Genomic DNA, 24,575 nt, shown 5'->3' on the forward strand with positions numbered 1-24,575 from the left:
TTTTTTCAGACTTGTACAACTACCTCGTTCCTGCCTATGCATTTTGTTCTTTAGGTCCAAAGGCTCAGTTTCACTTACATTCTCTCTTTGATTTTTTTTAAAAGAACAATTTATTGTGAACCAGTTCCTTATGATGGAAATATTGTTAGTGAACTTCCATGGGGATTACAGTATCTAAATAATCTATGTTCAATCAGTAAGGTGCTTTGAATCCTGCTGTGTCCTTCGGTGTGAAATAATATTGTTATAAACCTTTACAATCACTTAATGTTTTCATCAAAGGATCCCAAAGCTATTTATAAGCATTAATTAAGCAATTCAACACACCTGTGAACACATTGAATATTCTCATTTTAAAGACTGGTTCGATTAAAGAACAATTAAAAGGATAGTTGATAGATGTATGCAAATAATGTGTATGTCTTATATGGGATATAAAATAAATTAGTAAACAATTTGAGCATTAGGATTAGGCCTAACCCCTGTATTTACTTATTTATATATTTCTAGTATATATAGGGTGAACAAATCCTCCCAGTTTGTCTGTGACTTTGTTAGTTTTAGCACAGAAAATCCTGTGTCCTGGAAATTCCCTCAATTCCAGGCAAACCAGAATAGTTGGTTACCCTAAATATACCTTCTGCTTTTATTTTAAGTTAAATTAATAAATATTAACTATATACCTTAAGGGCCAGGCATGGTGGCTCACGTCTGTAATCACAGCACTTTTGGAGGCTGAGGCAGGAGGATTGTTTGAGGTCAGGAGTTAAGACCAGCCCAGGCAACATAGTGAGACCCTGTCTCTGTCTACATAAATTTTCTTAAAAATTAGCTGGGCATGGTGCCGTGCACCTATAGTCCCAGCTACTCAGGAGGCTAATGCGGAGGACCACTTGAGCCCAGGAGTTCAAGGTTATAGAGAGCTATGTTCGTGCCACTGTGCTCCAGCCTAGATGACAGAGTGAGACCCTGTCTCTAAAACAACTAAAGTTATAGACTGGTTAGCTGGACTTGTAAACTTAAACTCATACTCTGTTCTACAAGAGTCAGACTTGTGAAATTTACATGGGCTTTTTCATTTTCCACCTATTTTTTAACTTGTTTTTTTTTTAAGAAAAGAATATGTAAATAGTGGTACAAAATAAAATTATATGTTGTTCCTAGGTTCTTGTGAGCCCAGTCTTAAAATTCATAACACTAAGAAATAAAAGTTATTAAATTTCAGGTCTTGGAACTTCAAAATGGAAAGGTTCATTAGGAAAAACAAAATGTCAAAAAACACATCAACAGAATTCTCAGAGATGCTGTGAGGAATAATAGACTCTGGGGACAAATACCAAATATATATGTATATATATGTTTATTATATAATGATGTGATATTATAAATATGTGATATTTATTATATCACATATGCAGAGGGATTGTGGCCTGAGAGGGAGTAGACCAGATGGCCAGAACTCTTTAGAGTTCTATTTTCATGGGATAGGAAGTGAAATGAAAATCCATGATTATTTGAAGGTCTGTAAATGGAACCATCACTCTTTTCCTACTTGCCTCTTCCACGTTTGGTAGAATGTCAGGTAGCCAGGCCCTTACCCGCGATCCATGTCCCCCTTGTGGTGATAAGGTGGTCAGATGAAATACAAGATGTTCAATTCAGTTTGAATTTCATAGGCACAATGAATTGCTTTTTAGTGTTAAGGGTGTCCCTAAGTATTGCATGGAACATACAGTACTATTAATATAAAATGGTTTCCTTTTTGTCTGAAATTCAAATTGAACTGGTTGACCATTTTCCCCACTAAATCTGACAACCTTACTTCTTGGTCACAAAGTGGAGGATTTTTTTTTTTAATAGAAAGAGAACAAGAGCAGCAAGCATATGTGTTAGACTTCCACAGTGTTTCCACTTTCATTTAGGAATTTGGGGGCCAACCAGTATATTGGCTGGCTCCAGAAGTAAAGTCTGCCAGTAAAGTCTGGAAATCCCATCCATACTCACAGTGAAACTTTCTCTTGTCTCATTCTTAAATATGAATAGATAATGGGCATTTTGATGAAAGTCTACAACATTAAAGAGAGAATTCAAGATAAATAAATAAATAAGGTGATCCTGGAGAAAACAACTAATGCATGGAATAGGTTAGAACTTTTTAAAGATATATGTAAAACACTCAGAGACATTGAGATGACACTGTGTTATGGGTGGAATCATGTCCCCCCCCAAATTCATAAGCTGAAGTCCCAACTCTCAGTACTTCAGAATGTGACAGTATTTGGAGAAAGGGTCTTTAAAGAGGTAATTATAGGTATATGCCCAAAAGAAAGGAAATCAGTATATCGAAGACATATCTGCACTCCCATGATTGTTGCAGCACTGTTCACAATAGCCAAGATTTGGAAGCAGCCTAAGTGTCCATCAACAGATGAACGGACAAAGAAAATGTGATACATATACACAATGGAGTACTATTCAGCCATAAAAAAGAATGAGATCCTGTCATTTGCAACAACATGGATAGAACTGGAGATCATTACATTAAGTAAAATAATCCAGGCACAGAAAGACAAACAGCACATATTCTCACCTATTTGGGGAAGCTAAAAAATTAAAACAATTGAACTCATGGAGATACAGAGTAGAGGGTTACCAGAGGCTAAGAAACGTAGTTGGGGCAGGGGGATGGTAAGGGGAAAATGGTAATTGTTAATGGGTACAAAAAATAGAAAGAATGAATAAGAACCAGTATTTGATAGCAAAACAGGGTGATTATAGTCAATAATAATTTAATTGTACATTTAAAAATAACAAGAGAATATAATTGAATTGTTTGAAACACAAAGGATAAATGCTTGAGGTGATGGATATCCATTTATCCGATGTGATTATTACATATTGCATGCCTGTATCAAAACATCTCACATAACCCATCAATATATACACCTACTATGTATCCACAATTTGTTTTAATTTGGCAGGGAAAAAAAGAGATAATTAAGTAAAAATGGGCCCTTACCCAATTTTACTGCTGTCTTTATAAGAAGAGATTAGAACATAGCCATGTACAGAGAAAAGATGATATAAAGACACAGGGTGAAGACGGCTATCTACGACCTAAGGAGAGAGGGCTTGGAAGACACCAACCCTTCTGACACCTTGATCTCAGATTTCTAACCTCTGGAATTGTGAGAAAATAAGTTTCTGTTGTGTCCACCCAGTCTGTGGTACTTTGTTATGGAAGCCCTAGCAGATTAATGTACACTGTATTCCTAAAATAGGAATATATGCTTTGGAAAAGGAAAAATCAGAAAACAAATCTTATTCTTGGAATTTAAAAAGACAACTGACAAAAAAATATGTAAAATCTTGGAAAGTAATATAAGGAAATCTTGCAAAAGTGAAAAATAGGTGAGAAAGTTAAGAAATAAGGGATCATTCACCTTAAGAGGAGAGGAATTTACTCAACTCATAGGTATTTGAGGGTACAACCCCATGGCAGGGCTCGGCTCTAAAAATGTCTTATCTAAGATTCCTTCTACGAAACAGAGTTCCATCAAAGCCAATTTAAAAAGAGCTTATGTGAAAAATAATTATTCTTGCTGCACTTTGTACAAATAATCAGGCCAAGTATAATAAAGCAAATCAGTCTTACCATGATTTGTCCTTAGTAAAAATGGGAAACTTGAGAGAGAAATATTATATTTCAAGAACTATGGTACACTTGTTATTAAATTCTAGTCTCATCAGTTATTTTTAAGTTTGTTTCTGCAATTTAGGCTAACTCTGCTTATTCCTGTGAACCAACCAGTGATCTCTGACTGCTGCTCGGAAGAAACAAGAAGGATGGGTAATGTAAAAATCTGAATCAATATTCTAATTCTGGGCACAATGGAGTCAGCTAGCAACCCCATATTAGCTTGGTTCCAACAGTTGCCCAGTTCATGGAAAGCCTTCTAATTTAGTTTACTTGGGATAATTTTACTTATTTTGGTTTACTCTTGTGGAATATATTCCTGTTGTACTCTTTGTGTGGGAGTGCAGAATAAGCTTACTCAACATTTTCTTAAACTGAATACTTATTAATCTTCCAGATATTACCTTCCGTCAGAACTCAAGAGTCATGAATGACCCTCACCATACTGAAGTTTTCTGACTGAGTTCCTCTCTACCTTGAATACAAGAGACCCTAATAGTTACGCAGGAATATCATCGCCCCTATTCAGCCTGAAGAAGTTAAAGATGAATCTTCATTCCTCTGCAACCCTTAGGATTAAGGGTTCTCTTAGAAAAGGGAGGGAGTAGCTGGGCAGGGTGGCTCACACTTGTAATGCTAGCACTTTGGGAGGCTGAGGTGGGTGGATCACCTGAGGTCAGGAGTTTGAGACCAGCCTGGCCAACATGGCAAAACCCCCTCTCTATTAAAAATACAAAAATTAGCCGGGTATGGTGGCAGGTGCCTGTAATGCCAGCTACTCAGGAGGCTGAGGCAGGAGAATTGCTTGAACCCAGGAGCAGAGGTTGCAGTGAGCTGAGATCGCACCACTGGCCTCCAGCCTGGGCCACAGAGTGAAACTCCGTCTCAAAAAAAAAAAAAAAAAAAGTGGGGAGAGGGGAAATGTCAGAGGTGTTTAAACCAGAGCAACTCCATCTTGAATAAGGGCTGGGTAAAATGAGGCTGAGACCTACTGGGCTGCATTCCCAGATGGTTAAGGCATTCTAAATCACCAGATGAGACAGGAGATTGGCACAAAGTACAGGTCATAAAGACCTTGCTGATAAAAAAAGTTGCAGTAAAGAAACTGGCTAAAACCCACCAAAACCAATATGGCCACCTCTTGTCATCCTCACTGTTACACTCTCACCAGTGCCATGACAGTTTACAAGTGCCATGGAAACATTAGGAAGTTAATCTATATGGTCTAAAAAGGGGAGGCATGAATAATCCACCCCTGTGTAGCATATCATCAAGAAATAACCACAAAAATGGGCAACCAGCAGCCCTTGCGGCTACTCTATGGAGTAGCCATTCTTTTATTCCTTTACTTTCCTAGTAAACTTGCATGAGAGAAAGAAGGAAGGGAGGGAGGGAAGGAGGGATGGACTTGCTTTCAGTTTAAGAGAAAGAAGAAGGGAAGGGGAGGGGAGGGGAGGGAAAAGGGAAGGAGTTTCAGAAAGTCCAAAGTGGCTAAAGAGCATTTCAGAAAGAAAGAATAGCAAAATAATAGAAAAGCTAAATGAAAAAACAAACTGTCTTCAAGTTGAAAAAGCCCTTTGATTGCAGAGCAGGAGTGAAGAAAGGGAGAGAGAGAAGGAAAGAAAGGAAGGGAGGAAAGAAAGAAAAATCCTAGGTATATTACTGAGAATGCATAATGATAAAACCCTAAAAGCTTCTGGAAAGCAAGTTCACACACACACACCACACACACACACACACACATCACCATCAAAGGAATGAACGTCAGAGTAGCTGCCAAAATTCAAAGAGAAATGAGTCCCAACCTAGAAGCCTATGGCTAGGCAAACTATCAATTAGGTTGAGGCAGAATACAGATGTTGTCACATATGTAAGGATTTGGAAATTTTACTCCCAATGCATCCTTCCTTAGAAAGTCATTTGAATATATTCTCTAGCAAAATGGAGAAATGGAAGTCCATGTGTCCTATCGAGGAAAGCAGTGAAGGGAAGTGCCAGGATAGCATCTATTTAGCAAGTTTAAGAGAGAAACTCCTTCATTTATTCAGCAAGTATTTATTGTGCACTTGCTACATGCTAGGCAGTCTTCTGGGTGCTGGAGCTACAACAGTGAGTAAGAGAGAAGAGAGACACCATCATGCTTGCATTCCAATGAGGGACATAGAAAAGATGTAAACAAATACGTGTGTGAGCTAATTGTAGGTATTGATAAATGCCATGATGGAAAATGAAGCAGGGAAAGAAGTGTACTGGTGCAGGTGGGATGGACAAGGCAGTCTCTCTGAGGGATGACACTTGGGCTGAGGCCTGAGTGAAATGAGGAATTAACTGGGCCACAGGAAACTCTAGGAGAAATGTATTCCAGGAAGAGGAAACAGCAAGTGCAAGGCCCAGCTATAGAAATGAGCTTTGTGTGTTTGAAGAGTGAGAAGAAAGTAACCGTTACAGGAATGTTGGGAGTGTAATAAGTGTGGTAGGAGATGATCTCCGAGGAATAAGCAGGGCCCTTCTCTACAGTGTTGGCTGGGACAAGACATCATTGGAGGGTCTTGAGCAAGAGAATAAAGTGAGCAGGATAATGGAAGAGTATGGGAAAAGGGGGCCTTAATGAGCTAGCAGTATGATTGAAATGATGGAAAGTGTTAAGGATCAGGGCAAACAATTAAAAGGAAAAAAATGGAAAGCCATTTGAAACTCGAGGGAAAAAAGGTTGCACAAGAAAATCAATATAATCTTAGCACATTATATGGCTCTCCATTGAAAACAATAATATAAGTAATTTTCACTGACTTTTAACTTTTAGGATCAATCTATAATAAAAGCAAAATAGATTTCATTATGTTTGCATAAAAGGTAAGAAGAAGGATGAGGCACTAACGAAATAGGGAGTTGGGAGATCTTATCCGTAAGGTTAATGGACAAGAAATAGAGGTTTAATTATTTAAAATTTCAAAAGTAAGCAACCGAAGAACTAAAAATGTTTAGTTAAATATATTGGCAGGAGAGGAGAAAGGTGAGTATAGTTTTGGAAGGGAACTAAATTCTCAATGATCATAGCAGGAAGTCAGTAGATAATGTCTGAAGTTGATCAATCAATCAAAAATGTAAGTATAAGCATATTATTTACAGAAGTGGAGGTAACCATCGGAATCACAAGTTCTGGCCTCTGGAGAGAGGGCCAGAGAAGAAAAGTGAGGGGCAGAGGATTATTACTTGTTGTTATAAGCCCTTGAGTCTTCAATGATTTTTAATAGCACATATATTAGTTTGACTTTAAAAACATTTTAGGCCAGGAACAATGGCTCACGCCTGTAATCTCAACAGTTAGGGAGGCAGAGGTTGGTGGATAACTTGAGGCTGGGGGTTCGAGACCAGCCTGACCAACATGGTGAAACTCTGCCTCTATTAAAAATACAAAAACATTAGTCAGGCATGGTGGCACACACCTGTAATCCCAGCTACTCGGGAGGCTGAGGCATGAGAATCACTTGAACCTGGGAGGTGGAGGTTGCAGTGTACTGAGATTGCACCACTGCACTCCAGCCTGGGCAACAGAGCTAGACTCTGTCTCAAAATAATTTAATTTTATGTATATCAATCAATCAATCAATAAATCTAGACCCACCAAATCCACTATTTGTCTACATGAAGTCAAGATTTTCTTTTATGATCCAGCAATAGGTCCAGGTGAAATAAAATGATCTACTTCTTTTTTTTTTTTTTTTTTTTGAGACAGAGTTTCACTCTTGTTGCCCAAGCTGGAGTGCAATGGCATGATCACGGCTCACCACAACCTCTGCCTCCCGGGTTCAAGTGATTCTCCTGCCTCAGCCTCCCAAGTAGCTGGGATTACAGGCATGTGCCACCACACCCGGCTAATTTTGTATTTTCAGTAGAGATGGGGTTTCTCCATGTTGGTCAGGCTGGTCTCAAACTCCCGACCTCAGGTGATCCACCTGCCTTGGCCTCATAAAGTGCTGGGATTACAGGCGTGAGCCACTGCACCCAGCCAAAATGATCTACTTCTAAAAGATCCACCCTGAAGTGTCTATACATGAATGTAGGAGGATGGGAGTGAAGAAGCATTAAACAGAGCTAGCGGAATGGCACAGTAGTTAGGAGCATGGCCTCTGGAAGCAGACTCTGTGAATTTGAATCCCAGCTTTGCCTTTCACTAACTGTGTGACCTTGGGAAAGATACTTAACTTCTTTGTTCTTCAGTTTCCTGTAAAACGGGGGTGATAAAAGTATCTACCTCATATGGCTTTAAGGAGTAAATAAGTTAATCTTTGTAATGTATAGATAAAACAGTGTCAGCAGGGTGCAGTGGCTCATACTTATGATCCCAGCAATTTGGGAAGCCTAGACAGGAGGATTGCTTGAGCCCAGGAGTTCAAGACCAGCCTGGGCAACATGGTAAAACCCTATCTATACAAAAACTTTAAAAATTAGCTGGGCATGGTGGCACGCAGCTATAGTCCCAGATATTCAGGAGGCTGAGGTAAGAGAATCGCTTGGGCCCGGGAGGTGAAGGTTGCAGTCCAGCCTGGGTGACAGAGTGAGACCTTGTCTCAAAAAACAGAACAAAACAAAAAAAGGTGTCTGCACATTGTTGGCATTAAATTCGTATTTCTTTAAATTATAAAGCATGGTATGATTTGAGGGCAATAGAAGAGTGTTCCAGCCAAATTTCTCTCTCCTACAGGTATGAAATTCCATTATTATAGATTTTGTTGAAGGATTTACAGTATTTTAGAATTCTCCATGAATAGAGTTCTCTTGAGAGGAATTACATCTTAAATTCTCATTTGCTCCAAACTTGTTTGAATTAATCAAACCCTTTCCAACCTTGATCCTTATCTGAACATAGGGCATCCTTGTTAGGTAGCTGAGATAGAGGAAGGGGCTGGTTTGCTAAGAGAGTAGAAAGCATCAAAAAGGGAGGTGAGAAGACAGTTCCACAGGGAACTAACTAGGAGGACTCTAGGCAAACAACCTCATGGTTTGGCCAAGGACCAGACTTTAACAAATAGCCTTGGCTCCTGTTTCCCCATGGCCTGTCCTATTCCTGTCTGTCTCACACTGACACGTTTGAACCAGGATAGACCAGGGAAATGTGTTCCGGGTTTGGCACAGGCTCAAGTTATTTATTACCAGAATGAAAAGAAAAAAAAAACCATGTTGGTTCTGGATCTGTCGTGGGGTCAAACCCCAAGGACTATGTTTTTCACATTTATTTTTGTTCAAGATTCACTGGCTACTGCAATAGACTAGAATCCCAAAGGGTGGTCCCTGAACCAGTTCAGCCTTGAGGGCTCGGGAGGGGCTGTTTGTTCAGGCAGGAAACAGCTCACAGAAACTCAACCCGCCTTTGGGAGTGGTTGCCTTGGGAGACCTTTGAATCCCCTCGGAATGGGGCCTCTGGCTGGCTGACCTCCTCTACTCTTTCCACAAGAACAGCGTCTGCATTTGAGTGGAAAGAACATGTGTACAAGTGAGGACTTGCCCCATTTCAAGATGAGAATTTCTGATCCATAGACAGTCTGCTTTGGGAGTTGATGAAATCTGAAGTGTGGCCTTTTATAGGAAGCTTTTTCAAGATTTTAGGTTTCACTTTGAAAGAAACATGACATAGGAGGAAACTGGGCTTGATCAAACAGTCACCATCTGTATTTGCATTTAACATACAGAAATAATAAAATTTTAAGGCTGGAGAAGACTTGACCAGATGACAAGCTGGTCCTTCTCCCTTCTTCCTATACATGAGGAAGATCTGAAGGAATTAAGTAATGAATAACCTCAGTCACCATCTATTGAGTAACTGAGATTAAACTCAAGTGTACTGACATCCAGGAAGTAATTCAGTTCCTCTTACTCCATTTGTAACCTGAAAGGCATTTGGGGGAAACTATATAAGACTTGGAGAAAATACAGAGCTGAGGCCTGTAATCCCAGTAGTTTGGGAGGCTGAGGCAGGTGGATCACCAGAGGTCAGGAGTTTGAGACCAGCCTGGCCAATATGGTGAAACCCCATCTCTACTAAAAATACAAAAAATTAGCTGGGAGTAGTGGCAGGCACCTGTAATCCTAGCTACTTGGGAGGCTGAGGCAGGAGAATCACTTGAACCTGGGAGGCAGAGGTTGCAGTGAGCCCAGATCATGCCATTGCACTCCAGCCTAGGCAACAGGAGCAAAACTCTGTCTCAAAAAAAAAAAAAGAAAAAAGAAACTATGATATTTTCTTTGTATGATTATTACCTATAAAAATATAAAAATAATTTCAAATGCTATAAAAACTTTAAAGTTTCTAAATGGTTTAACATCTGTTAAACCATCTTTGTCTCATAAACACCTGTAACCTATGACATGTTGAATGAGAAACCTTCCAGAAGCAACTCATGCTGGGTGTTGGTCTAGCCCTCTGAAGTGGAGTATAACTGATAAGGAAAAAAGAAGCTCTAGATGTCTCTCTTGAACCCCCATTCCCACCAAAAAGGCCAGGCTTATATGTCTGGGAGTTGCCAAGGGCAAAAGAAACTTGGAGGCTTAAGACCGGCAATGGCCATGCCAGGGCAGTCTAGCCCAGCATGTCCATTCTACTGTGGGTCCAAGGCAAGGATTCTAGATCCAGAGTACCTGGGAGCTGAGGACAGAAAAAAAGGAGAGGGGACAGGAAAGTTTGGGAGCAAACAGGTAGGAACCAGACACATAGAACTGTTCTCACCTAGGAATAAGCCCATCACTCTCTGACTATCTCAGCATGGATGGTCTATGGTCTAGGCTGTAAAGTGTATCCATCCTAAAATGTGGAAATACTAACATAAGATCAGACTTTGACAAAATAAATGCATGGGGACTACAAAGTGACTGAATGCTTAAAAGGGTGGAAGTAGGAATGGAGTGGGGAATGGAAGATGTCAGAGAAGAAGGCAAACTCTTCTTAATGGGGCAGTATTGATGAAAATGAGCCTTTGCTACTCAATGCTTTTATCTGCCTTTCACTGACTCATCACTTATACCCTTTTTTTTAGCTAATACATTTTTAATAGGCTTCATTTTTTTAGAGCAGTTTTAGGTTCACAGCAAAATTGAATGGAAAGTACAGAGAGTTCCCAGATACCCCCTACCTCCCCACACACAGCCTCCCCAACTATCAACATCTAGCACCAGAATGACCTATTTGTTATAATCCATGAGCCTACATTGACACATCATTATCACTAAAAGTCCATAGTTTACACTAAGGCTCACTCTTCGTGCTGTTCATTCAATGGGTTTTGAAAAATGTGTGATGACATGTGTCCACTATTATAATATTATACAAAACAGTTTCACTGCCCTGAAAATATTATGTGTTCTGCCTAGTCATCCCTACCTCCCCGCTAACCCCTGGCAAACACTGATTGTTTTACTGTCTCCATAATTTTTGTATTTTTCCAGAATGTCACATAGTTGGAACCATACAGTATGTAGCCTTTCGAACTGGCTTTTTTTTCACTCAGTGACATGGATTTAAGGTTCCTCCATGTATTTTAATGCCTTAATAGCTCATTTCTTTTAGCACTGAATAATATTCTATTGTTTGGATGTCCCACAGTTTATGTATCCATTCATCTACTGAAGGACATCTTTGTTGTTTCCAAGTCTTGGCATTTATGAATAAAGGTGCTGTAAATAGCCATGGACAGGCTTTTGTGTGGACATAACTTTTCAACTTATTTAGGTAAATACCAAGGAAGGTAACTGCTGGATCATATGGTAAGAGTATGTTTGATTTTGTAAAAAAAACTGCCACACTATCTCGCAAAGTGGTGCAGCCACTTTGCATTTAGTAGTTTGCATTTTTCTAATGGCATATGATATTATATTGAGCATTGTTTCATATACTTGTCATCTCTGTATGTTCTTTGGTGAGGTCTCTGTTAAGGTTTTTTGCCCATTTTTTAATCAGGTTGTTCATTTTTAATTGTTGAGTTTTAAGAATTCTTTGCATATTTTAGATAACAGTACTTTATCAGATATGTCATTTGTAAATATTTTCTTCCATCTGTGGCTTATCTTCTCATTCTCTTGCAGAGCAGAAGTTTTAAATTTTGATGAAGTCTAGCTTACCAATTTTTTTTTTTTTTTTTTTTTTTTTTTTTTTTTTTTTTTTTTTTTTTTTGAGACGGAGTCTCGCTCTGTCGCCCAGGCTGGAGTGCAGTGGCTCAATCTCGGCTCACTGCAAGCTCCGCCTCCCGGGTTCACGCCATTCTCCTGCCTCAGCCTCTCCGAGTAGCTGGGACTACAGGCGCCCGCCACTGCGCCTGGCCTAGCTTACCAACTTCTTATTTCATGGATCATGACTTTAGTATTGTATTTTAAAAGTCATTGCCATACCCAAGGTCATCTAGATTTTTTTCCAGGGTTATTATCTAGGAGATTTTAATAGTTTCACATTTTACATATAGGTCTATGATCCATTCTGAATTAATTTTTGTGAAGGGTGTAAAGTCTGTGTCTAGATTCAATTTTTGTTTTCCATTTGGATGTTCCATTGTTCCAGCACCATTTGTTGAAAAGTTTTCTTTTTCTCTATTTTATTGCCTTGTTACTTTGTCAAAGATCAGTTTTATTATATTTATGTAAATTATTTCTGGCTTCTCTATTCTGTTCCATTGATCTATCTGTCTATTCTTTCACCACTATCACACTGTCTTTGTTGTGGTATAGTGTTGGTCCTCTGACTTTGTTCTTCTTCTTCTTCAATATTGTGTTGGCTATTCTGGGTCTTTTTCCCTTCCTATGAACTTTAAAATCAGTTTGTTCATGTTCACAAAATATATTGCTAGGCTTTTTATTGAGAATGCATTAAATCTATAGATCAAGTTGGGAAGAACTGACATCTTGACCAGGTAAGTCTTCCTGTGCATGAACACGGAATATTTTTCCATTCATTTAGAACTTTTTAAATTTCTCTTATCAGAGTTTTATACTCTTCATTATATAGAACTTCTGCATATTATTAGATTTCTACCAATTTCATTTTGGGGAATGCTGATGTAAATGGTATTGTGGTTTTTATTTCAAATTTCATTTGTTCATTGCTGGTATATAAGAAAGCAATTGCCTTTTTTTTTTTTTTTTTTTTTTTGGAGACAGGGTCTTACTCTGTCACCCAGGCTGGAGCACAGTGGCATGGTCATGGCTCACTGCAGCCTTGACCTCCCAGGCTCAAGTGATCCTCCCACCTCAACCTCCCAAGTAGCTGAGACTACAGGCACATGCCACAACGCCCGGCTAATTTTTCTATTTTTTGTAGAGACATGGTTTCACCATGTTGCCCAGGCTGGTCTCGAACTCCTGGGCTAAAGCAGTTTACCACCTCAGCCTCCTAAAACTGCTGGGATTATAGGGGTGAGCCACTGCACTTGGCTGCAATTGACTTTTGGATGTTAACCATATCCTGCACTAGTTCCAGGAGTTTTCCTTGTTGATTCTTTCAGATTTTCTAAATATACAAATTTTAAAGTTTTGTTACACCAATTTTTTCTTTCAGTTATTGTCACTGAAGCAGCAGAGGTAGGGGAAAGGGGTTTGTGGACAGAGACAATTTTTCCTCTGATTCCTCAGGCTCAACTGAGCAGAGGTGGAATTCAGATCACAGGATACCTGGAAGGGTGGCCAGTGGAAAGGAGAGATAGTGGGGAATGAGATTGTAATCCAGTTGTAATGCAGAACTGGCTGGTCCTCAAGTTTGTTCTTTTGTAATCCTGGCTACCCAGCTGGTCTCCAAAGTCTCTTCAGTTAAGCAATCTGGGGCTGGGGGGGTGGGGAGATCTTTGCTGCTTTATCCTACCCTTCACGTCCAACCACCCAGCAGGCCTGGGCCAAGTCAAGCAGCCCCTACAAGCAATATCCCACCAATGTGTATTCAACATTGATTTGGTCAGGATATGGAGAAATGTATTATTTTTTAATCAATAAAAAGTCTAAGTAGAAACAGATTTTTAAAATAATCCACTTCTACTAGCTGAAGAACAGGAAATGTTCTAAAAAAAGTTTAATGATCAGTTCCCATTTTTCTGAAGCTCATCTTCTCTCTTCAGTTTTGTTTATTCGTAATTTTAAGAACAAGAAATCATTTTGAGAGGTATATGAAAGGGTGAGTTAAACCACTCATTCTCGAGAAACAGCACTAGTCCACCTACTGTTGACTCAGAAGTTTCAACTGACCAAGAGTGCACAGGTGTATCTCAAAAATATCCATCTTAGATGTGCCGCTGCTAATAAAGTGTTGTTTTCGGCCAGGCGCGGTGGCTCACACCTGTAGTCCCAGCACTTCGGGAGGCCGAGGCGGGCGGATCACGAGGTCAGGAGATCGAGACCATCCTGGCTAATACGGTGGAACCCTGTCTCTACGAAAAATACAAAACATTAGCCGGGCGAGGTGGCAGGCGCCTGTGGTCCCAGCTACTCAGGAGACTGAGGCAGGAGAATGGCGTGAACCCCGGGGGGCGGAGCCTGCAGTGAGCCGAGATCCTGCCACTGCACTCCAGCCTGGGTGACAGCGAGACTCAGTCTCAAAAAAAAAAAAAGCGTTGTTTTCATTTCCTTTTGAGAACTGTCAAAAGACAAAATTACAACAAATTTAGTTAAGTGATCTAATTGGCTTTTATTTCTGATGAATGGATCAGGGTACTATCTCCCATAAAAATTTAGAAAAGGTGGCTGGGCACCATGGCTCGTGCCTGTAATCCCAACACTTTGGGAGGCCAAGGCAGGAGGATCACTTGATCCCAGGAATTTGAGAACAGCCTGGGTAACATAGAGAGACTCCTATCTCTACCAAAAATCAATAAATAAATAAAATAAAAAATTTAGAAAAGGTGATCTGATGAGCTAAGCAGAAGAGGTGGGCTTTATAGGCACAAAATGGGTAAAAAAAAAAAAAAAGCAGAAATAAGGATCAAAAAGTGAATCGGTCATTTCAAAGTTACTTTCCTTATCGGGTTAAAGCAGGGGTGACTCCTTTACCATGCCAGCTAAAACTGGCCTGTTAGGGGATTTGGCTACGCTGTCTTTCCCTCTTTCTCTTTCTCCCCCTTAGTTTCTTGGAAGGCAGATGACTTAATTTCTGTTTGGTGACATGAAACTTTAGCATGAGTGACTCCATTTTGGTTTGATCTATAGAGGCCCAGTCCAAATCAATAGCCTCCTACAAATTTTATTTAAAAGAATAGTGCTGCCAGGCATGGTGGCTCACGCCTGTAATGCCAACCATTTGGGAGGCCGAGGCGGGTGGATCACTTGAGGTCAGGAGTTTGAGACCAGCCTGGCCAACATGCTGAAACTCCATCTCTACTAAAAATACAAAAATTAGCCAGGCATGATGGTGCGTGTCTGTAGTCCTAGCTACTCAGGAGGCTGAGGCACGAGAATTGCTTCAACCTGGGAGGCAGAGGTTGCAGAGATTGCACCACTGCATTCCAGCCTGGGCGGCAGAGCAAGATTCTGTCTCCATTAAAAAAAAAAAAAAAGGATAGTGTCTACCTCAGTGAGACTGGAACCAATTTTTATCTCCAGAGCTACATAAGGAGTTGATAGAAAAACTGGAGTAATGAACACTTTCCCAATTCATCTCACTGGTGTGTGGAGTCGATTTGGTTTTGCCAGTGTTATTTAGCATCCTTTTAAAATCACCCCTCCCCAACCCATCTCCTCTTACAGCTGCCCACAGGCCTGGCTCAGAAATCTGTCTCAGCAACTGAGTCCCACCTAGTCTAGTCACAGTTTCTTTATGAACTACTCTGCCTTGGCTCACTGACTTGAAGTTGACAACTTACTCCTGAATAATTTAACTCCTTTCTTGGAACTGACTTCTTCAGACTTCTCTTAACTTTCACTTCTGCATGTGGGAAGAAAGCAAAGGTATTAGAGACCCACTATGTAACTGGCTACAGGGTACATGGACCTTATTTCCCCCTCCCTGACAGCAAGTGCTTGTACTCAGCCTGATGTCTGGGCATAATACAAACATAGCTTGATCTCTATTCATCACAATCTCCACCTTTACTTACTTGAGTGTGATGATTTGTTTGAGATGTTTTGCTTTAGTCAGGAGGGTATGGAAATATGAAAAAAAGAGATAGATTGACTCATACTGTAATTCTACACTGACACATTGCAGCAATATTAACATTAATTCTATTTAAAATTCCACATTCCACAAGTGTATTTGGCAATGTGGTTCTGGGAGGTAATTTGGAAATACATATCAAAATCTTAAGAATGGTTACATTAGTCAAGAGCCTTGATTGCCAAAGACAGAAACCCAGTTCAGATTAGTTTAAATAAACAGGGAAATTTATTAGGTCAAATAATTGGACAAGTCTAGGGAAGCACCTTGCTTCGGTCATGGCTGAGACCAGGAACTGAAATGATGGCATCAGGCTGGGTGCAGTGGCTGACACCTGTAATCCCAGCACTTTGGAAGCCTGAGGCAGGAGGATCGCTTGAGGCCAGGAGTTCCAGACGAGCTAGGGCAACATAGTGAAACCCTATCTCTACAAAAATAAAAATAAATTAGCCAGGCATGGTCGTGCACACCTGTAATCACAGCCACTGGGGAGGCTGAAGCAGGAGAATGGCTTGAACCCAAGGGTTTGAGACTGCAGTGAACCATGAACGCATCACTGCACTCCAGCCTGGGTGACAGTGAGACCTTGTCTCAAAAAAAAAAAAAAAAGATGTCAGTAGGAATCCCCCTTTGTCACTTCATTATTCAGCTCTGCTTTCTTCCATGTTGGCATCAAGAGGGCCCTCATCAGTCCCAACCTTAAATGACTTTTGGTGCCATTTAAGAATTTCAGAAGGAAAGAGATGTTTTCATCCAAGAGTTATTATCAGACCTAGAAAAATTCCCTCTTATTGGCCCTACTTAGATCATATGATCACTCCTGGACCAGTCACTGTGCCTGCAGTGGTAGGAGACAGGGCACACTGATCAGTGCCAGCCATGTGATGAAACATTTTACCAGTTGTGGGAGAGGCAGATACTAAAAGGCAATGAGAAAGTGAGGTAGGAGGTCAGTTCTATCAATGTGAAAATGAGAAGAAATTCTGGGCAGGCAGAAACAAGTGATATCAAAATACAATGTTCATCCTAGTCTATGAATATTTACCCTTAAGAAATAATCAGAAGTGTGAGAGAGTTATGCAGTTATTCCTCACAGAATTATGTATAATAATAAAAATTCCTAAACATGGTGGCTCACGCCTGTAATCCCAGCATTTTAGGAGGCTGAGATGGGTGGATCACTTGGGCCCAGGAGTTCAAGACCAGCCAGGCAACATAGGGAGACCCTTGCACTACAAAAAAAAAAAAAATTTAAAAATTAGTCAAGCTTGGTGGCACATGCCTGTAGTCCCAGCTACTCAGGAGGCTGAGGTGGGAGGATCACCTGAGCCAGGGAGGTTGAAGCTGCAGTGAGCCATGATCATACCACTGCACTGCAGCCTGGGTGACAGTGAGACCTTGTCTCAAATAATACAATCTAGAAAGAATTGAAATGTTTAATAATAAGGGATTTCTTGAATAAATTGGTACCTGGATTCAACAGAACACTACGTAGCCTTTGAAAAGTATTATAGAGGAAAACTCAGCGACATGAAAAAATGTTCAAGGTATCTTGTTAGGCACAACAACAGTATGCAGATCATGATCCCAATTCTGTGTGTGTGTGTGTGTATACACACACACACACATACATATATCTTTTTATATACATTTTATGCATATTATATACATTTTATCTATTTAAAACATACGTGTAAATGTTATGAAAGAGTGAAATAATATACTTTACAATGTTGATTACTTCTAGTTGTTGAAATTAGGGATAATTTTCATCATTCCGGTACTTTTCTCTATTTTCTACAGTAAATGTGTCTTTTTAAAAATTAAAAACATTATTGAAAAGCCTTTAATTCCTCCCTGCCAATTTAAAACTGATCATGCTATTTCTGTATGTGAGAAAAGGAGCTGAAAAGGAGAGTCTAATTACTGATAAATAGCAATCATCGGTTAGACTTTAAGCAGAGTATTTAGAAGAATAAATTATTCACCAGTATTTTAAGATTAGCTGAAACCCAAATGTATTCTCTATTATGTCTTATTTCCATAGTTTGAGGCTTATTTGTATGCACACTGCTGACTTTTTCAGAATTAATCAACCAGCCAGCTCCATGAACAAAGTACAGGCCCAGATATCAGCACAGGGAGCGATTCAGGGTATCTTTTCTAAACTTCATAATTACTCTTGACTGTATCTGTAGAAAGCTGAATGCATTTCCATGCTGCTAGAGACAGGGAATTTTTCTCAATACTATTAGTAACATTCAGATTAGAGGAAACTACTTCAGCAAAATAGAGAACAATGAACATCCTAAATGACCAAACCTATAGCTCCTAAATTGCTTACTCCACTCATTTCAGTTTTCCTTGGAGAATTTTGATTTTGAATGAGACTTTACACCATCCAAAGAACCTCTGCATTATTCAACATCAGGAGAGAGGATTGAATAACTGGTCTCTCTCCAGTTTACCAACCAAGTATCAATGAGCCACCATTCTGGTCAGTGAGATGTAAGTGGAAGTTGTTGGATGGGATGCTAGGAAAGTTCTTTCATCAAAAGCTTTCTCAGCTGACATGTGCTGTTTTGCTCTTTGCGTTTTCCCTTCTTTTTTACCTGGAATACAAATGCATTTTGAGGGGTAGAGCAGCCATCTTGTGACAATGAGGTAACAAGCGCAAGGTCTAAGACCATCTGCTATGATAGCAGAGTAGGAACATGGAAGGAGCCTGAGTCCTGGGAGGCACTGTGAAGGGATCATACCAGCCTTGACTGCTTACCTCTGGATTTCTTATTTGTGCAACACATAACTCCCTTACTCGTTTAAGCTTTATATCAAGTTCACAGGGCATTTTCTTATGTCCTATAAATTAGCTAGGAATGCTAACCTAACTAATTCACAGGACATAAGAAAATGTTCATGATATGTTGTTAAGCAAATATAGCCGGTTATAGAGCAATGTACAGAGCAGGTTACCAACTATTTATTAACATTTATGTGTGTCTGTGTGTGTGTGTGTATATATATATAAATGCACACAATACATAAGCCTTTTATATATGTATATTTTTAACACATATTATACACATTTCATTTATATAAAGATAAAAGATGTGCTTAAGAAGAAAAGGAGGATGGTAATACCCACCTATGCAGCTGAATGGGATAAATCAACCTCCTGCAGCAAAGAGATTGGGAGTGAAATCCAGTTTACTCGTTTATTCCTTCTCCCATAAGGGTTTGACTCATGAGAAATAAAACAATCAGTATGTGAAAAAAAATTCATACAAAACAAAAAGCAAATATTTATGAATTGTATAATACACATATTGATTTGTCTGGAAAACTGCAAAGCCCAGTACTGTATATAATTCAAGCTAAGAGGTTATTTTTCTATTAGAGTAGGAGAATTCCAAATTTTTACTTTGTTGTCATCTGAGAGTTCCCAGTGAGGTGAGACACTCAACCTTTAAATTACTGAACAAAGGAAGCCAGGCAGCTACCCATGCACGGGGTAGGAGAAAGGGATTTGAACTAGAAATAAGAAAATTTAAATTGTAGACAGTGCACTGAAAAACTTTACTTGTAAACTTTAATCCTAACGAATTCAAAACCAGGCAGCAACCCATGCATGGGGCAGTAGAAAGGTTTTGAACTAGAAATAAGAAAATTTGAATTGTAGACACTGTACTGAAAAACTTTATTTGTAAAGAGGGTAATATGACTTGCCTTACTTTCTTCACAGGATGTTGTAAAATCAAATAAGATAATTACTGCAAAATCCTACACAAACATAATTTTTCTTTTTTTTTTTTTTAGATGCAGTCTTGCTCTGTTTCCCAGGCTGGAGTGCAGTGGCGTGATCTCGGCTCACTGCAACCTCTATCATCCAGGTTCAAACCATTCTCCAGCCTCAGCCTCCCAAGTAGCTGGGACTACAGGTGCACACCACTGCATCCAGCTAATTTTTGTATTTTTAGTAGATATGGGGTTTCACTGTGTTGGTCAGGCTGGTCTCGAACTCCTGACCTCAGGTCATCTGCCCACCTAGGACTCCCAAAGTTCTGGGATTACAGGCATGAGCCACCATGCCCAGCCCACAAATGTAAATTAATAACAACACAAAAACCAGGCTTCTGCATGCCAGGCACTGTGCTACATACTTAATAGATTTTTAACTCATTCAATCCTCTCAAATAGCCAATGAGATTATGTGATGTGATTATGGGGCCCAGAACACTGGGCCCCAAAATACCCTGAGGTCAGTTCTCCCTGATGTATGCATTTTAGAGGTGGTCATATTTATGTTTAACAAATATAGGCTGGGCGCGGTGGCTCACGCCTGTAATCCCAGCACTTTGGGAGGCAGAGGCTGGCAGATCACGAGGTCAGGGAATCGAGACCATCCTGGCTAACACAGTAAAACCTCGTCTCTACTAAAAATACAAAAAATTAGCTGGGTGTGGTGGCGGGCGCCTGTAGTCCCAGCTACTCCGGAGGCTGAGGCAGGAGAATGGCGTGAACCCGGGAGGCGGAGCTTGCAGTGAGCTGAGATGGCGCCACTGCACTCCAGCCTGGGTGACAGAGCGAGACTCCGTCTCAAAAAAAAAAAACCAAAAAAAAAAACAAATATAATTCATTAGTATTTTCATACATTAATAAATAATAGGAAGTATGTTTAATTATTATCTAAACACTGAGCCACTTGTATTTCTTGTGATTCTAATTATTATCATTATTATTATTATTGAGACAGGGTCTCACTCTGTCACACAAGCTGGAGTGCAGTGGCCTGATCGTAGCTCACTGTAACCTCAAACTCCTGGGCTCAAGTGATCCTCCCACCTTGGCCTCCTGAGTAGCTAGGATTACAGGTATGTACCACCACACCTGGCTAATTTTTTATTTTTTGTAGAGAGAGAGCGTCTCACTATTTTGCTCAGTTGGTTTCAAACTCCTGGTATGAGGCAATCCTCCTGCCTCAGCCTTCCAAAACACTGAGATTAGAGGTAGTATAAACCATTGTGCCTGGCCCTGCTTCTAATTATTTTTAAGAAAAGAATAAAGAAAGAAAAGAAAAGAAAAGGAGACTGTTGGTTGAAAAGAGAAGGCCAGACATGGTGGTTCATGCCTGTAATTCCAACACTTTGGGAGGATGAGGTGGAAGGATACCTTGAGGCCAGGAGTTCAGCCTGGGCAACACAGTGAGACCCCCTTCTCTGCAAGAAAAAAAAAAAGAGGAATCTTCTTTCACCTTTTCCTCATGTATTTGTTTTAGCCCAAAGAAGAGGAAACCTCTACTGCACTTCTGCCCTCTCTTAATTTATCCCTTCTTTTTTTCCTTCTCATAGGAGTGACTGAGACGATATTTACAGTTGGCGGCATTCATTGCACCAGTTTCACTGGTAGGCTAGACCAATATTGAAGGCTAAAGATCAGTGTTTGTGACTGTTTTGTCCTCTCATTCACTTCTGAGCCCAGGTCCACAGATTATATTTCACTTCCTGGAAAAGTGGCAAGCACACATGGATGGGGCCTGAAAACCACATTTTAGAAGGAGGCTTGTGGCCTTTGCCTTTTGTCTGCTGTTTGGGTAAGTAGAACCGGGGTCTACTCTGAAGGCTCTACCTGTGTCTTCATAGCAGCATGCCTGAAGATGCAGGTACCAAGATCTTCTCTGCCAGAAGGTTTTCCTGTCCTTTGCAGTCTCAGCAGACAGGGTAGCTTCTCTCTGCAGCTAGTCCTCCTGCCCTACCTCCTCTGCCCTGCTCTGGCTGAGCCCAGGGCTTTTATGGACCTCAGAGAGGAGGAAGTGCATGCCGATTGGTCCATGGGTGGCCAAGGGCAGGCCCAGAAGAGGCACCACAAGTCCCCACTCCAGTCCTTGGGACTGGCAGCCCAGACCCCAGCCTCAGGCCTTCCCTGGCCTGAAGGAGGGGCCTTACTGGGGACCTGCCCCCTTCCACCCAGGAATCTGTCTGCCTCCTGCTGCCATTCATGGCCCTCAGGCTCTCAGGACTTTGCTCTGAGATCCAAGCAGGCATCCACAGCAGGGAGAAGTCAGGCAGCAGGGGCAGGCATTTCTGAGCCTGCAAGAGCAGGGGGTCCTTCCCAGGCACCCAAGAGTGCAGGGATGCCTGAGTCTGCAGCCTCAGTTTGGGCAGCTGCAGTGGAGGCCTAGGGAGCTCCTGGCCCATCTTGGAAGGGGCATGGCTCTCTTGGGCTTCATGGACTGTGCAGCCCCAGCAGTGCCTCCCTGCTGCAGCTGGGGTGATGGCAACAGTAAGCTGTATGGAGCAGCGGCTGTCATCAGTGACACCCTAATCCCCTAACAGAAATCCAAACTGTAATTTTTGAAACTTTATCTCGTTTGCTAGAATGGAACTGCATATTCTTCTCTGTCTCCGGGTGTGACGTAGGATTTGACCCATAGTAGTAGTGACTTAAAAAATGCTTATTGGATGAATTAATAAAGTATTTTTTAAAGTAAAGTTTGAAAGAAAATTTGTAAAGCAGCATAGATTTCCAGAAAGATGAGAAGGTAAACTTAGCTTAGACTGGGCAAGGAGGGATATAGACTTTCATAAAACCAAGCCAAAGTACTCTGGACTAAAAAAAATACTGAACTTCAGAACTAACAGAAGGATACAAACTGAAAGGCCAGAGTTAGAACAGAAGGGCAAAAGTCCGCAGTCAGTAGCAGACATGAAAATTAGCTGTCGGCAGGTGAGCTGCTCTTCTATACACCTCTCTATGGGTAGGAACTTGAAATATCCACTATCTGTCTCCTGGCAGTTAAAGCATCTTCAGAAGTACAGTCAAGATATCTGTCAATATCATGTGTTTTACATGTCAAAAGGAAGCAAACTAGCATGTTACAGCTTAAACTTCTTAAAACATATGTGAAAAGTATAGGCAGATTCTACTTTTTAAAAATATTGTTTTGTGAGTTAATGGAATTTTTATCAAAATAATAAATGTACTTAAAAACAAATATGAAAAAATAGTAGTTCCTGCTGCACCATTCACCAGTCCCCAAAAGCATATCGTAATAGTCAACTCTTCATTTTTCATCTATTTCTTTTAGAATATTTCTCAATAATATGCTTATATTGCTATTTTTGATTTACTAGTTTTAAAAATGTATTGACTTCCTTTGATGGAGAATAAAGCTCATCCCCAGTTTCATTTTTCAATAGAGCTCACAACTTGGGGGTAAATCAATAGTATTATTATAAATATGTAATTATTGTTTACTATTGAGATAAATGACTTATGATTATGATTTTGGGTTTCTTCTGTTTGCTTTACATCTCTTTATTTTTCCTAGAGTTAACCACTGCCTTATTTTTTCATTTGTTTGATTTTCTTTTTTTTTTTTTTTTTTTTTTTGAGACAGGGTCTCAGCCTGTCACCCAGACTGGAGTGCAGTGGTGCAATCACGGCTCACTGCAGCCCTGATCTCCTGGGCTCAAGCGAGCCTCCTGCCTCAGCCTCCCAAGAAGCCGGGACTACAGGTGCGCACCATCACACCCGGCAAATTTTTGCATTTTTGGTAGAGACAGAGTCTCAGTATGTTGCCCAGGCTGGTCTAGAACTCCTGGGCTCAAGCGATCTTCTCTCCCTGGCCTCCCAAAGTGCTGGGATTGCAGGTGTGAGCCACCGTGCCTGGCCCAGCTTTTCACTTAAAAAAAAAAAAAGAAAAAAAGCCCATTAGCTATCTCTCCTCTTCAAAATCTCTATTTTTTGCCTTAAAACCACTTTCTCCCTCCAGCATTAAGCCTTCCTAACAACTATCCTTTACTTTCCGGGATTTCTTTCCTCCTCCCTCCCAAACTCTCTCTTATGCCAAACACTTTAGCTCTGCACCAGTCTCGTGTTCTTAACTTGATGCAACACCATTTGTTTCTACTTATGCCAGTAAGGCAAAGGCCCCTAGACTGATTCTCTAGTTAATTAGGATCCATTTTTCTTAGAAGTCAGTGAAGAATTATTAATAATATATTTTCCTCTTTCATGTCAAATTCAAAATAATGGATTATTATATACACTAAAATAAGAGTTGAACTAATTTCAATTTTTCCCTTTATAAGGAGATGTACATAAAAGTCTAGGTTTACCTAGCACCGAATTTCCAGATTTTTCAGATATGTTTTGTGCCACTTATAGATTCATGCATGGGTAGCTGTCCAAGCAATCCAACAAAGAGTGGGTTAGTTGAAAGTGCAACAAGTGAAATCGAGACCATCATGGAGTCTTCCAGAGAAAGGCAAGTGAAATGGAGCATAGCTGGGGTAGGATTGGGGTAGAAGGCAATATAGCATCCAGTGTTTGATTTTCTGGGCTGCAAAGAACTGTTGGACTTTCAGGTAGAGAATTAGGTAGAGACTAGATTACAAAGGGTCTTGGGGCCAAACTGAGGCACTTTTTTTTTTAAATCAATAAGCAATGGCAACAAATTTCTGTGGAATGTCAAAGACTTATCTTGGTAAGTACAAAATGGAAAGAAATATGAAAAAAGAAGGAAGAAAAAAGGAAGAGGGGAGAACCAAAGAAAAGAGAAATAAAAGAATCCTAACAGTTGGAAGAAATCTTGGCATGTACTTTTTTTCTTTTTCAAGTTAAAAAATGGGGGTCTCTCTATGTTGCCCAGGCTGGTCTTAAACTCTTGGGCTCAAGTCATCCTCCCGCCTTAGCCTCCCAAAGTGCTGGGATTACAGGAGTGAGCCGCCATGCCCGGCAGGCATTTATTTATTTAGCCCC

General features: G+C 40.3%; 2 protein-coding genes across 2 annotated transcripts in view; both read right to left on the minus strand.

Annotated features, from left to right (window-relative positions):
* Window positions 1-24,575, minus strand: part of PPFIBP1 (PPFIA binding protein 1) — a 542,301-nt gene that overhangs the window by 457,091 nt on the left and 60,635 nt on the right. The window lies entirely within an intron of this gene.
* Window positions 1-24,575, minus strand: part of STK38L (serine/threonine kinase 38 like) — a 114,309-nt gene that overhangs the window by 87,732 nt on the left and 2,002 nt on the right. Inside the window, exon 2 of the mRNA XM_030804630.1 lies at window positions 15,523-15,584. The gene's annotated coding sequence lies outside the window, so the exon portion shown is untranslated. The remainder of the gene's footprint in view (window positions 1-15,522; window positions 15,585-24,575) is intronic.

The sequence above is a fragment of the Nomascus leucogenys genome, chromosome 23, assembly GCF_006542625.1.
Source record: "Nomascus leucogenys isolate Asia chromosome 23, Asia_NLE_v1, whole genome shotgun sequence".
NCBI classification, from domain to species: Eukaryota; Metazoa; Chordata; class Mammalia; order Primates; family Hylobatidae; genus Nomascus; species Nomascus leucogenys.